The following is a 14,399-nucleotide window of genomic DNA, read 5'->3' on the forward strand; positions in this document are numbered from 1 at the left end:
AACAGACTATTACAGGATATGAATTTAGATATTACCTTAAGATGTGATCAGAAAAATCAGAATAATATCTTGAAAATATCAATTTTATGGTGAGAAAAATGACAAACTGAATAAACTATTGACTCAAGAAGTTAGACCTTTCACATACTCATGTATTCACAGAGGTAAAAATAACAACTAATAATATATCCAGAGGGCCCGCATTGCTCAGAAGTGAATACATAACACTTTCTTTTCAGCCTCAGAATATGATGAAAAGAAGATGAACCATTATTTTAAATATTTAGCAATATAATTTTTAAACAGGATGTTGCATAGATTTTAATGAAGAAAATTCATTTTATGTTCCTTTCATTTGACTTTAAGTAGTTGAATATCCTGCTTTTTTGTTTTGCTTGCAAGAAATAAAGCCATTTTAGAAAGACTAAAAACATTAATTACATTTAGGAACTACAATAATCTGAAAGTAAAATTGGATATTAAAGGACATTTTGCAATCCTTTTAACCCTCTTCTGTGTATTATTTTATCACAGCTCTTAAAAAATTTGTATTAATCTTTGATTCATTTCTGCTTTAGTATTTCTAAGTTAATAATATATTGAATGAAAATCAGATCAGTAAAATCCATTTTGTTTCAGTAGTGAGTGCCTTCCCCTAGAACCAAAACTAAATAAATGTGCTCCATCTAAAGCAAACTAGGTACGGCATATTGCACGGGTAACTCACAATTCTAGATTCCTCTATTAATCATCATTCAGACATGCAGAGGTAGCTTAATTTGCTTTAATAAGTGAAAACAGAATCTCTTTGAGACTGCTATCTACAATATTATACTTTGTCCTGCATTTTCTTGGTCAAAAATTTTATTTGATAGCTAATATGCCTAAACTTCTCATCCATCTTTGTAACACCCCTAAAGTATGCATGTTACTGTCTCTTTTCTACGCAAGTGCAAAATATTTGTAAATGAACTTCGTTACAGTCTATTATTTGATGACTTCTTAGTTCATATCATTATTTAAGTAACTTTTCTTTAGTGGAAAAGCCCAAAAATTAGGAAGGAGGGGGGAGAGAGAGAGAGAGATATCATCTGTAATCTCAGCCCCAGCAACTATAATCCCAATCCCTGCAAGGGCCTCTTTGGGCAAAGAAGAAAACGGCACTGTTTTTTTGAAGAGATCCCTGGTCCTATGCCAAGCCTAACCAATTTGGTAATAGAGCCCAGGCTGGATTTCAGTTGAATTTTACTATTCCACTCTACGTGATGGCCTTGGTTTGTAGTCTTCTAGTCTTTTCATATATAAATATTTTTAATGCTTTTATTCCGTGTTGTTAAAATGCCCTCGAAAACATGCACTAACTTGTACCACCACCAACAAGCAGAATATATTTTCCTTGAATAGGTTACTTCCTCTCTTTTTTCCCACTTACTCCATTTTATTTTAAAAATCTCTGGTAGAGACCAAAAACTGAAATGTTATATTCTTGCCCAAAGAGTGAGAGATGCTTCAGAAATTAGCCAATGCTCCAATATAGATCAAGTGATAGATATAAATAATTCAGATATGGAATTTAAGGAAAATGAGCAGCTTTCTCTTATTTAGGAACTCAGTGTCAGGTTTCTGTAAGAACCTATGTTTATGAAGCAGTCTGAGAATAGCTATTGGTCTGAAGTATGAGTAATTAGTACAGAAGTGCCTAATTCTCTTGACTGCTTGTTCTTTAATAAAAATGTATTGAGGTATTATCATGTACTAGGGCTTGGCATATACTGGTGAAAAACAATAATGTAGAATTGCCTTAATAAATTTTCTGGTCTTGGGAACAGACAATGAATAAATGAATAGGCAAATATATATGCACTTGCAAATTGTGATCAGGGTTAAGAAGGAAACTAGGATGTTAAGAGGCAGGGGAAAAGGAAACACTTTATATAAGGCAACAAACTGGGGATAGGCTATCTTTAATAGTCACATCTAACTGAGATCAGAAGTATATGAATAAGAGCTAGCTAGGCATAAAGTGGATATGTAAAACTCCAAGCAAAGGGAACAGTGTATCTGAAGGTTCTAAGTCAAGAGTAAGCTTGGGTCAGGCACGGTGGCTCATGCTTGTAATCCTAACACTTTGGGAGGATCACTTGAGTCCAGGAGTTTGAGACCAGCCTGGAAAACATGGAGAGACCCCGTCTCTCAAAAAAAAAAAAAAAAAAAAAATAAAACCAGGGGGGGGGGCCTTTTGTCTGGGATAACTGGGGGGGGGGAAGCAGGAGGATCGCTTGAGCCCAGGAGTTTGAGGCTGCAGTGAGCTATGATCGCACTGCTGCACTCCAGCCTGGGCAACAGAGAGAGACCTTGTCTGAAAAATAAAATAAAAATAAATAAATTTAAAAAGGTTGATGAGTTCTAGGAACTCAGCATTTTCTAACTTCTTGTTAGAAATGCCAGATTCTCGGGCCCACCTTAGACCCATTGAATCAAAAGCACTAAGTGGGACTCAGCAATCTCTGTGTTAACAAGCCTTTCGCATGATGATGAGATGCACACTAGTGTGTGAGAATCACTGCCTTAGACTGATGTTTTGAGCTATTTAGGGGAGGGAGAGGGCCCATTCAGGGACAATGGTGGTTAACACATGTGGCACATACCAAGAAATGATTGCAAGCCCAAAAATGTGTTAAATGTAAAACTTAAGGCCAGGCATAGTGGCTCACGCCTGTAATCCCAACACTTTGGGAGGCCGAGGTGGGTGAATCACCTGAGGTCAGGATTTCAAGACCAGCCTGGCCAACATGGTGAAACCCAGTCTCTGCTAAAATAGAAAATTAGCCAGGCATGGTGGTAGGCACCTATGATCCCAACTACTCAGGAGGTTGAGGCAGGAGAATCGCTTGAACCCAGGAGGCGGAGGTTGCAGTGAGCCGAGATCGCACCACTGCACTCCATCCTGGGCAACAAGAGCAAAACTCCATCTCAAAAAAAAAGTAAAACTTCATCTGTCTGAAATAACTTCTGAATTTGAAGATGAACATCCTCATGGTTGATAATGGTTTATGGATTATTACTTACTTTTAAGGAAGTTAATGGCTTTCATTAACTGCCATTTTGCTTCATTTTGTCATATATAATAAAAATTTTTCAGACAGAAAATACTGGCATTTTTTTCTGTTTCCTTAGCAACCTAAAGCATGGCCTGCTTAAATGACTTATTTGTACTCATTAAAACCTTTTGTGTTAATTGTGCATATTTTGTATTTAGCCTCTGTGAAACACTCATGAACTACCTTTTTATTTGTTTTAATTGTGTCATTGGAAAGCTTGCAGTGTTTTGTGGGGTTTTTTGTTTTGTTTTGTTTTTTGGTTTTTGTTTTGGTTTTGTTTGCTTTTTGTCTATAAAGGAGAGATAACTGGCAGTCAGAGTTAGGATTATAGAAACGTTTTCCCAAGGAAATTAAAGGAACTAAAATTTGTTCAAGTTTCTTCTTCTATAAATTGTACTTATTTTGATTTTTTAAAATTGTGGTAAAATACAAATTACATGAAGTTTACTATCTTAACTCTATTTAAATGTGTACTTCCATGGCGTTATGTACATTTATGTTGTTCTGCTGCCATCACCACCATCTCCAGAACTCTTCTCATCTTGCAAAACTGAAACTCTGTGTCTATTCAACAATAATCCCCGCCAGGCATGGTGGCTCACACCTGTAATCCCAACACTTTGGGAGGCCAAGGCAGGCGGATCACCTGAGGTCAGGGGCTCGAGAACAACCTGGCCAACATGATGAAACCCCATCTCTACTAAAAATACAAAAGTTAGCCAGGTGTGGTGGCGCACACCTGTAATCCCAGCTACTTGGAAGTCTGAGGCAGGAGAATCACTTGAACCTGGGAGGCGGAGGTTGCAGTGAGCTGAGATCGAAATCATGCCACTGCACTCAGCCTGGGCAACAGAGTGAGACTCTGTCTCAAAAGGAACAAAAAAGAAAACACAACAATAATTCCCCATTGCTTCCTGCCCCCAGCCCCTAGAAACCACCATTCTACTTCCTGTCTATAAATCTGAATACTCATTTCTATATCTTCTTTGAAGAAATGTCTATTCAGGTTACTTGCTCAGTTTTTAGTCAGGTGATTTGTTTTCCTGCTATTGAGTTGTAGGAGTTCCTTGTGTATTTTGAATACTAACCCCTTACCGGGTGTATGGTTTGCAAAATATCAATTGCTGCTGCTATGTTCAACTTGTTCTTAAAAATAAAAACTTTTCCTTTGTGGTCAATACTTCCCTGTTCCTCATTTCCAAATTTTATACACAAAGGAAATATGAGCACACAGAAAAGAAAGAAGATGGACACTATTACCACTTATTAATATGGCCAAGATATAATTTTGGCTATTTATTTTTACAGAACGTTGGAGTTTACAAGGCTTATAGAAAGCCATGTTCCTAAAAAGATGAGAATATGATCAATGCAAGAGGAAAAATGTTAAAAAGAAAAAGTTATCCTTTTATGTTGGGTATATATTCTTTTTCGATATCTGTAAAGAGAACTTTAGAGTTTTTTTGTTTTTGTTTTTGTTTTGTTTTTGAGACAGTTTTCGCTCTTGTTGCCTAGGGTTGGAGTGCAATGTTGGCAATCTCAGCTCAACTGCAACCTTCCACCTCCCGAGGGTTCAAGCCATTCTCACTGGCCTCAGCCTCCAGAGTAGCTGGGGGACTACAGGTTCGCACCACCCATGCCCCAGCTAAATTTTTCTGTTTTCTTACTAGAGACACGGGGCGATTCACCCTATTGGCCAGGGATTCGTCTGGGAACTCCGACCTCAGGGTGGATCCACACCGCCTCAGCCTCCCAAACTCGCTTAAGGATTACAGCATTGAGCCACGTGCCTGCCGAGCATTGTTTTCATAAAAAGATGTGGGATTCTTTATGGAAAACACGGAGCAGTTTAATTGCTATTTTTTTAATGCCCACAAATTTGGAAGCTGTTGTTGAGTCTCGAGAAGGAAACCATACTTAAAATCTAATTACTGTAATCGCTTGGAAATAAAAGCCCTAAATTTTCTTCATGCCTACAAAACTTTGGATATTTGTTTTCCTAAGATCTTATTTTTTTACTTTTTTTTTACTTTAACCTTTCTTTAAAGTGTTTCTGATTATGTCTAAATCTAGGCCATTAGTTCTGAGTCTGTTTCATTATTTATATTCTTATTCAGTTTGCTCATCAAAAGTGTTCATGCCCAAATATGAAAGTTTACAAGAATTGCCCTGAAAACTGAATGCAAGGAGACAATGCAAAGAAACTGCATAATATTTTGTCTTCAGGCTATCACAATAAAAACTGTTGCCGGAAAAAAAATGCAATCACATCTCTACTTTTTTTAAAAAAAAGTACATGCTTCAATGGCATAATTTATTGTCAAGAATGTCTCTACCAGAAGCATAAGTGATGCTAAAGGCAGAGGGTTGTATTCACTCAGTCTGCAAAGTATTCCCTTTGTCTTAGCTCCACGCAGTCCCTCAGAATTTGGCAGAAACGAGGGACTCAACTTTAGAGAAAGGGTGACAATCCCAGTTTTGTTAGAGAGCTATGAAATAGCCCCATAGTGTTAGTAATGAGAATTCACTTAAGAAGTCTCCTGCAGGCCAGGCGCGGTGGCTCAGGCCTATAATCCCAGCGCTTTGGGAGGCCGAGGCAGGTGGATCACCTGAAGTCAAGAGTTTGAGACCAGCCTGGCCAACATGGTGAAACCCCATCTCTTCTAAAAATGCAAAATTAGCCAGGCGTGGTGGCGGGCACCTGTAATCCCAGCTACTCAGGAGGCTGAGGCAGGAGGATCACTTGAACCTGGGAGGTAGCAGTTGCAGTGAGCCGAGATTGCACTCCAGCCTGGGCAACAAGAGTGAAACTCCACCTTGGGGGAAAAAAAAAAAAAAGGAAGGAAAGGAAGGAAAGAAAAAAAGGAAAGGAAGGAAGGAAGGAAGGAAAAAACAGAAAGAAAGAAGTCTCCCAAAAAAAGAAAGGAAGAAGTCTTCTGTATAAAAAAGGAAAGAAAGAAAAGAAGGAAGAAAAGAAAAGAAGTCTCCTGAAAAAACAAACAAACAAACAAACAAAAAACTAAAATGTAAGTGCTTGACAACTGAAGTTCAAGGGTAATGGCTATCGGGAAAGCAGATGAAGTTAATCTAAGTAGTTGATGCTGTTGGTGCCCCAGCCAGATTCGTTCACTGGGTTGGTGCACCCATTCCTCAGTGACTCTGAGTATTGGCTGCTAAAGCCTCATGGTTTCACCCCTTTCCAGAAAACCTCCCTCAGTCAAAAGCAAGCCACCTTGACTGGCACGTTCCACCACACCTTCTCGCTTAAAACCACCAGGGGTACAAAGGGACAACCCCTTTGTCTCAACATGGGACCTGCTGTTGTACAATTTGTGCTCTGGAAATTCCTATGGGGCCAGATTGATGCTGGTCTCCAGCCCATACCACATCCCAACTTAACTTTCTTGCCCTGTCTTCCTGCTTCTATCACTCCCTTTTTCTTAAGAGCACTCAGACTCTGCTTCTCTAAAACCTGGATGAAGGCAGTAGGTATCGGAAAGAAAAGCTGTACCTACATTCTGGGCACCAGAACAGTCAGGGAACCAACCAGAGTGAAAAGTCAAAAATTACAGATAATGATGGAAGTCTCTGAGCCTGATACATTTCATGAAGGGCTTGCTTACACCCCAACTTGTGTTTCTTTTTAATTGTTTCAACAGCATTTGAGTAGCTCATTCCGCCCAGGTTTTGAGAGATTCCAGTAGGCCTCTGATCCTCTGGAAAAAGCAAGATACAATCCTGGACTCTCTTGGTCCCATGAGGATGATATATCTGCTGATAAATGCAGAAGCTGCAAAACATAGCTGGGCTGTACCTGCTGCCAATTCCTGGGTAACTGCATTCTGTGAGGGCTTCCCTGAACCACATGGAAGAACCCCAGGATAAGTAGTAAACACCAATATTTATAGGACATGATTTCTAATTGCTCATCCTTGGCTTCTCATGACTAGCTCAGCATGAAGAATGCTGGGACTTTTCCTAGCAACTCCTCTTTTAGGCTATTTTCAAGAGTCTTGGTTAACAAACATTTGTTTGACAAGGATTCATGGTAGACAGCAATGCTATTAGTCCCTACTTAAGTAATATTTGTCATGTAAATTTATCTGCACAGTGTATGTAGCCCAAGAATAACACTTCATTGTTGGAACCTAGTAATTCTGAATTCGTAGTAAGTGAGATAGGACCTCTATGAGTTAGTGGTTAAGATTTTGGGAGGAATATTTAACATCCCTAAGAAGGGAAGTTTTTCAAATGCTGAGAAGCACTATATATATTTATATATATATAGCCAGATATATAGATAGCCAGATATATATATATAATGTGTGTGTGTGTGTGTGTGTGTGTGTATCACACCATTTATAAATAAACTCATAAGTGGCAAATCCAGTAGAGCTAATGTGAGCATCCCAGAGTCTCCCCTCTCTGTCGCTTGTTTGTGCAGCTACTCCTGCTGTGGCCTTTTATGGATTATCCTGGACCTCCACAACTGACCCCTCTACTTTCTCTCCATCTACAAGCTTCATTTTGCTTTGCTTTCCTCCTAATCCAGTTTAGATTCTACGGTATGTTTCTTCAATTACATCCTGGCTAATATTGAAACTTCCTTATCCCTAAATGTGTGAGCCACAGTCATCCGACGAAACCCCAAACCTGGATCAACTGTTTTCTCCATGCTTACATGCAACACTGTTGGAGAAAATGAGAAAGTCAGGCAGATTGATTCTGCTAAAAAATGTTGAACCTCATCCTCAAGTGGGCCCTCAACACTGTTTGCCAACCTCATTACATTTCTTAGGTCAACTCCCTCTCAGTCTCTATTACGATTAATTCAAATGTTCCCACTCACCCTTAATTCATGTTTTCATTCAGTGACTATTCATTGCACACCAGGCACTGCACGCTATGCCAGGCACTGCAGACTATGCCAGGTCTGTTGATTCCTACTTCACAGAGGAAATAAAACCCCTCCAAGCAGAATTCCCTCAATTTACTCTTTCCAGTCTTTCCAACTGACCTTCTGTGCTTTGCAGTAGGAAGGTTCTCTTAACTGTCAAGTCAAAATTCCTCTCTCAAAAATGAGATTCCCTTGTTAATAGACAATTCCTTCCTTTTCTTAGAAAAGTAGTAGATGATTGTAATTTTAAATGCGTATTTGAACAAATCCTTAGCTACATAAAGATAAGCAAAGATATGACAGGCAATTTAATTTTTATGAAGAAAAAACTTATTATATCAGACTTACATATCATTCTAAATCAGTACTTTTGTATCTATAATCAGACAACATTTAATGAACTGAAAATTCTGCCTGCGTGAAACTAGTCATAATAAAATTAGACTTGGTTTGCTGTTTCATGGAGAACACATTCCAGATGTTTAAGTGATTCGAAGAAAACCCACCATATAATGGCTTTCTTCAATGTTTTCTCACTAACTGCTTCCAAGCTAGAATAAAATCTAATGCAATCCTGATATCATTTAAATAGCACATTATATTGCTCAGCGTTAACTGTGCTTTTTGACATTTTAGGTATAGTGTTTAATAATTTAAACACAAATTTATGTGTGTCATATTAAAAGCTCTAATCTGTGAAATATAGCCAAACCAATGTCACATCTATTTAAATAGCTAAGTACCTGTGTTCACCCTTCACAGGGTGAGGGTCTTGTGACTCTGTGTTTAGGTGGCCATACTTCTTGTTATGTATGCTTCTGGGCACTGAGAGCCCACAGCAATGAGCCATCCTTGGGTGGTACAGAGCTGCTACCAAAACCTGAGTCAAATGCCAAAGTGAAGACTGACATGAGCATTCTCCTGCCTCCTTTTCCTTTTTATCTTTCCTACCATCTGTTATCTCCTTTCTTCCACCTTCATGTGTTGAGTGCCCTCATGATTTCTAGACGACTGAAGTCCTTTAGTCTGCTCAGCCCCATCTAGAGATTTCCCTGAAGTGAACCTTTGCCCCCAGTTATCTGTTTATCAACTGACCTCGCACCAATCAAAGCTTCCATTGTCAAATATTTTAACAGAAATTTAGGAATTCAGATTAAACTGAACATTTGGCATTTTTTTCTTTTTTTGTGTGTGTTTTTTGAGACAGAGTCTCGCTGGGTCACCCCAGCTGGAGTGAGTGCAGTGGTGCCATCTTGGCTCACAGCAACCTCCACCTCTCAGGTTCAAGCGATTCTCATGCCTCAGCCTCCCGAGTAGCTGGGACTGCAGGCATGCACCACCACGCCCAACCAATTTTTGTATTTTTAGTAGAGACAGAGTTTCACCATGTTGGCCAGTCTGGTCTCGAACTGCTGACCTCAAGTGATCCACCCTTCCACCCGCCTCGGCCTCCCAAAGTGCTGGAATTACAGGTGTGAGCCACCGCGCCTGGTCTGGGTTGTTTTCTTCATCTTTAGCAGTTGTCTTGTTCACAACTACTTCAACAATATTTATTTTCTTTTCTTTTGAAGCAGCTTTCCAGAGTACTTGGCCTGGTTTTATAGAAATCATAACTTTTTTCTTTTCTTTTAAACTAGTATTTTATGATTTAGGGGATATTTATGAAATTATGTAGTCACAATAGTAACTGGCAAAGATAGGTTTGAGAACATACACACAACTGACGGTTGTAAAAAATCAACTAATGGGAGCAGAAGGTCCACACATACTGACAGGCACCTCGAACGTTTTATTGAGGCTGTGCGAGGTTCCCATCACTGCTGTTTCACAAAGAGAATGAAGACTTTGGCTAATTTGGTGAGTCTTAAGTGGAGATTAGTTAAGAGAAAGAACTTCCATCTATCATTGGCTTGAAGGAGCAAAAAAAAAAAAAAAAAAAAAAGAAATGGCAAGATCTTATGGTAAATTTAAGAAGAAAGGTAAATTTTAAAAGAAAAAAGAGAGGAAAAAGGGAGAACTGTTGCAATTAATAATTTGAGTACCAAACTATTTTTTGATCCCTTTCTCCTCCAAAACATTGATGAAGGATTAAAATGTGTTGCTCAGGAATTTGGGGGAAGAAAAAGAAAATCAAAATATTCTAATAAGAGACATTTGAAATGGTACATTGTGGTCACCTTAAAGGGAATGGAAATCCCTAGATATGACTTACGAGGTAGGATAATCAGCTTATGGCTTGAGAGACTTTGCCTTTGTAAAGGAGGATGATTAACACCAAGGGACTCCACCTGATTTACTGAAAGAATGCAGCCTACTGGCTTGGCCCTCTCTGTAGAGGTTCCCATGTTTACAGATTTCCCTCACAATGATAATTTATTTTGTGGCTTGCTAGATGCATGTATATTATCCAGAGAGAATAGGTTTCATTGTATCGTTTGTCCCTGTCCCCAAGTTTCCCCCATTGACATTTAAGAAATCTGTTTTCTAACCTTTCTATTATGCGAAACAAAATTATTATGGATCATTTCCTTTTAGAGATAAGTATTCATATATACGGATTTAAACCACCTTTCTCCACGGGCACTTATTCTGATACTTTTAATCCATGTATTTATTCATAAGGAAATGGAATAATATTTAGTATCAACCCCTATAAAACTTTCTGAATCTCACACTGATTCCAATGACATTCCACTAACACGAAGTTGAATAAAGATGAATACATCACATATGATTTTTTTTTTTGTACATGTGTGGTCAGAAGGGGCTCTCTTTTGTTTGTGTTTATTAATATATAATTCATATACTTTAAAATTCACTCTTTTAAAGTGCACAATTCAATGGTGTTTAGTATATTCACAAGGTTGTGCCACCATCACCATTGTTTAATACCAGAACATTTTCATTATCCTCCAAAAGAAACCCCATGATTGCTTAATGTAATGTTTTTAATGATCACTTTTTAAAACTTTGTTAAACAGAGCGATTATCACAATGTCTTATATTATCTAAGAACTACATAACAGTCTTATACTCTATACAACACCACAGGTTAGTGAAGTATTCGGGTTGTTTTGAGAGGATAATGTCATTCTTATTTTGAATGTACATACTGGCTCCTTTGATTTGGAGTGGGAAGAAATGCAAGGTTTATAAATGAGGTCAGTATAACCAATGGTTTTATCAACATAGTGAACCAGACAGAGAAATAACACCTGCCCAGATCAAGCAAGTCAAAACAACACGCATAATCAAGTAAGTGATGCTGTCCTTGTACACAGACATTACATTACACAAACTGTTCTCCTAAGTGAGGGAATTTGTCCCTTAGAAATTGCTTATTGGAACATTTGGACATCATGCATCATGTTAAAGATCCATAAATGCCATCTCAATAGGGTAGGTATGATGCATGGTAATATCTCCCCCATATCTGCATAGGGTTCTTCTGCTCAATGGATTGCTGTGATGTATTGCATCAGAGACTTCTGCTCTAGTGCTTCAGAGAGAGCTGAGAAGCCCCTCGGGAGCCTTCTGAAGTCATTGCTACAAGGACTAAAATACCAGGAGATCAAGAAGTCATTCTTAGGACTTGACAAAATATCCTACTCCCTAAATGAAACTGTTATGATGTGGTTGGTGCAAAGTATGGATGCAATATTTTATGACTGAATGTATCTTTCTATTGTAAAAAAAAATTAAGGATCCATTTCTGGTTGTGACATGAGTAGAATTTAGAATCCAGCAGCAATATATTTTTTCCTGTTACTTTGCCAATCCAGAATTTCTTAGGGGAAGCATATAATATAATAGTTAAGAATATATATTCTAGAGGCAGGCAAACCTGCATATATGTATCCCAGGTTCCTCAATTTTTACCCATGAGAGCTTGGCAAGGTTTGTTTGTTTTGAAAACAAACCTTTGCAAGTTTGTTTTCTCATATATAAAATTATAATTCTCCAACTACTGGCCTCATAGGATTGTTGGAAAGAAAGAAAATCAGTTTATGTATGTATAGAGCTCATCATGGCATTAGGCACCTAGGAAGTGCTCAACAAATAGTAGTTATTGTTCCTCCATTGACAAATATCCATTGTTATTATACTACCATAATAGACTGTCTTAGTCTGTTCCAGCTGCTATAATAGAAATGCCATAAATTGGATAGGTTGTGAAACAACAAAAACGTATTTCTCACTGTTCTGGAGGTTGAGACGTCCAAGATCAAAATACCAGCAGATTTGGTATCTGGGGAAGGCCCATTCCTCATAGAAAACACCTTCTCACTGCACCCTCACATGCCGAAAGGAGCTAGCTAGCTCTCTGAGGTCTCTTCTGTAAGGGCACTAATCCCAAAAAATCACCTCCCTAAAGGCCCCATCTCCTAATACCATTGCCTTAGGTGTTGGGATTTCTTTTTCTTTCTATTTTTTAGGATTTCAACATAGGAATTTGAGGGGGAACACAAACATTCAAACCATAGCATAGAGCAAACATTACTGGCACCGCACCCTAAAGAGAATAAGCCCAGGTATCAATTCTTCTTGTTTTAAATATTCTCATCTTCCAATTTGCTTTTGACTATTGTACACAGGCACTTCGAGGAGAAATTGCACCTCTGAAAGAGAATGTGAGCCACGCCAATGACCTTGCTCGCCAGCTTACCACTTTGGGCATTCAGCTCTCACCATATAACCTCAGCACCCTGGAAGACCTGAACACCAGATGGAAGCTTCTGCAGGTAGGCACATAGTAAACATTGTTGTCCTTTGTTACAGTAAAATAATATACAGATACAATTTGTAAAGAACAATGAAAGTACTTTTTTCATTTAATGTTCATGGTAATATTTGTGAGGATAGGATATTTTATATTAGTTTATAATTCCCATCTAAACATTTTCAAATTATTAATATTAATTTTGGAAGCAATGAAAAGTTAGAGTTTCGTATATGTCTTAGTCTGTTTAGTGTTGCTATAAAGAAATACTCGAGGCTGGGTAATTTATAAGGAAAAGGTGTTTATTTGGCTTAGTTCTGCAGGCTGTACAAGAAGCATCTGCTTCTGGTGAGGGCTTCAGGCTGCTTCCGCTAATGGCAGAAGGCAAAGGGAAGCTGGTGTACAAAGATCACACAGCAAGAGAAGAGGAGAAAAAGAGGGAGGGGAGGTGCCAGTTCTCATGAAAACTGCTAGAGCAAAACCTCACTCACTACCGTGAGAATGGCACCAAGCCATTCATGAGGGATTCATTCCTACAACCCAGACACCTCCCACTAGGCCTTACCTCTAACATTGGGGATCAGATGTCGACATGAGAGTTAGAGGGAACATCTAAACTCTGTGTAGCAGTATTCTTACAATAAACATAGAAAATAATGCTGAATCATGATGGAAGAAGTGAATTGCCGCCATGCAGTTCCTTTGTACTCTTACTGCTTGGATTCTTAAAATCATCTTTCCCTTTGAAATCCTAATTTAAACAAGAATCAATAGTAAGATATGTCCAAAAGTCATTTAAAGAAACAGCATCCTATCACAAACTTACATGTGAAAGTTTTTCATAGGTTTGCACAATAAATACAGGGAATGTCAGTGTGCTCAAGGTCACACTTACTAGCTGTGGGACCTGGAGCAAATTACTTAACCTTTCTGAGCCTCAGTCTTTCATCTGAAAAAAAAATGGGGTAATAAAATTATCTACAATATCAGTTTATTATTAGGATGAATAAGTCAAAATAAATGGAAAGTGCTTGGAAGCAAACATGCCAAATGATAAACACTCTACAAATTCTAGTTCTTGATATGATTATTATTATTATTATTATTATTATTATTATTACAGTACACAGGTTTTGGAATCTAACATATTAGCTGAGTGACCTTGAGGCCAGTTAATCTCTCTGGTTGTCCATTTACTCATCTCTAACATGGTTACTGTAACATTGAATGAGTTAATTCACGTAGGGTAATGGTTGTAGTGGTGGAAGAGATGTGTCTACCTTCTCAGTGGGAAGGACACCATGTTATACCCCAACACCCTAAAATTAGTTTAACCATAGAATTAGAGAATCATTTTCTCTCCTTTCCAATTTCATAGGATGCAGAAGGTATGCTCCTGAGGAAATTGGGTTTAAAAATACTTGGTTTTAACTTTTTAATAAGAAAAATGTAATAAACCAGATCACTTTCCTATTGTCAGTCCATTTAGGGGTGTGATTGAAAGCCCTGTTAAAGAATTGCTAGATCTTTAATAAAAATAAGTTGTAAATCCAAGACCTCTTGAGATCTCACATAATTTAATTCTTGTCGTGATAGGTAGTCCTGAAGTATTTGTATTATAGATTGTTATAAGTGGCATCGACTAAAGCAAGGGAATATATTTAAGTGATTATATGCCTTT

At 38.1% G+C, this 14,399-nt stretch overlaps 1 long non-coding RNA gene across 1 annotated transcript in view; it reads left to right on the forward strand.

The window, feature by feature from the left end:
• Positions 1–12,597: 12,597 nt before the first annotated feature.
• Positions 12,598–14,399, forward strand: part of LOC108536842 (uncharacterized) — a 128,406-nt gene continuing 126,604 nt past the window's right edge. Inside the window, exon 1 of the long non-coding RNA XR_001887632.1 lies at positions 12,598–12,740. This is a non-coding gene — a long non-coding RNA (uncharacterized LOC108536842). The remainder of the gene's footprint in view (positions 12,741–14,399) is intronic.

This window comes from Rhinopithecus bieti, unplaced genomic scaffold, assembly GCF_001698545.2.
Source record: "Rhinopithecus bieti isolate Rb0 unplaced genomic scaffold, ASM169854v2 scaffold_1555, whole genome shotgun sequence".
Classification (NCBI taxonomy): Eukaryota; Metazoa; Chordata; class Mammalia; order Primates; family Cercopithecidae; genus Rhinopithecus; species Rhinopithecus bieti.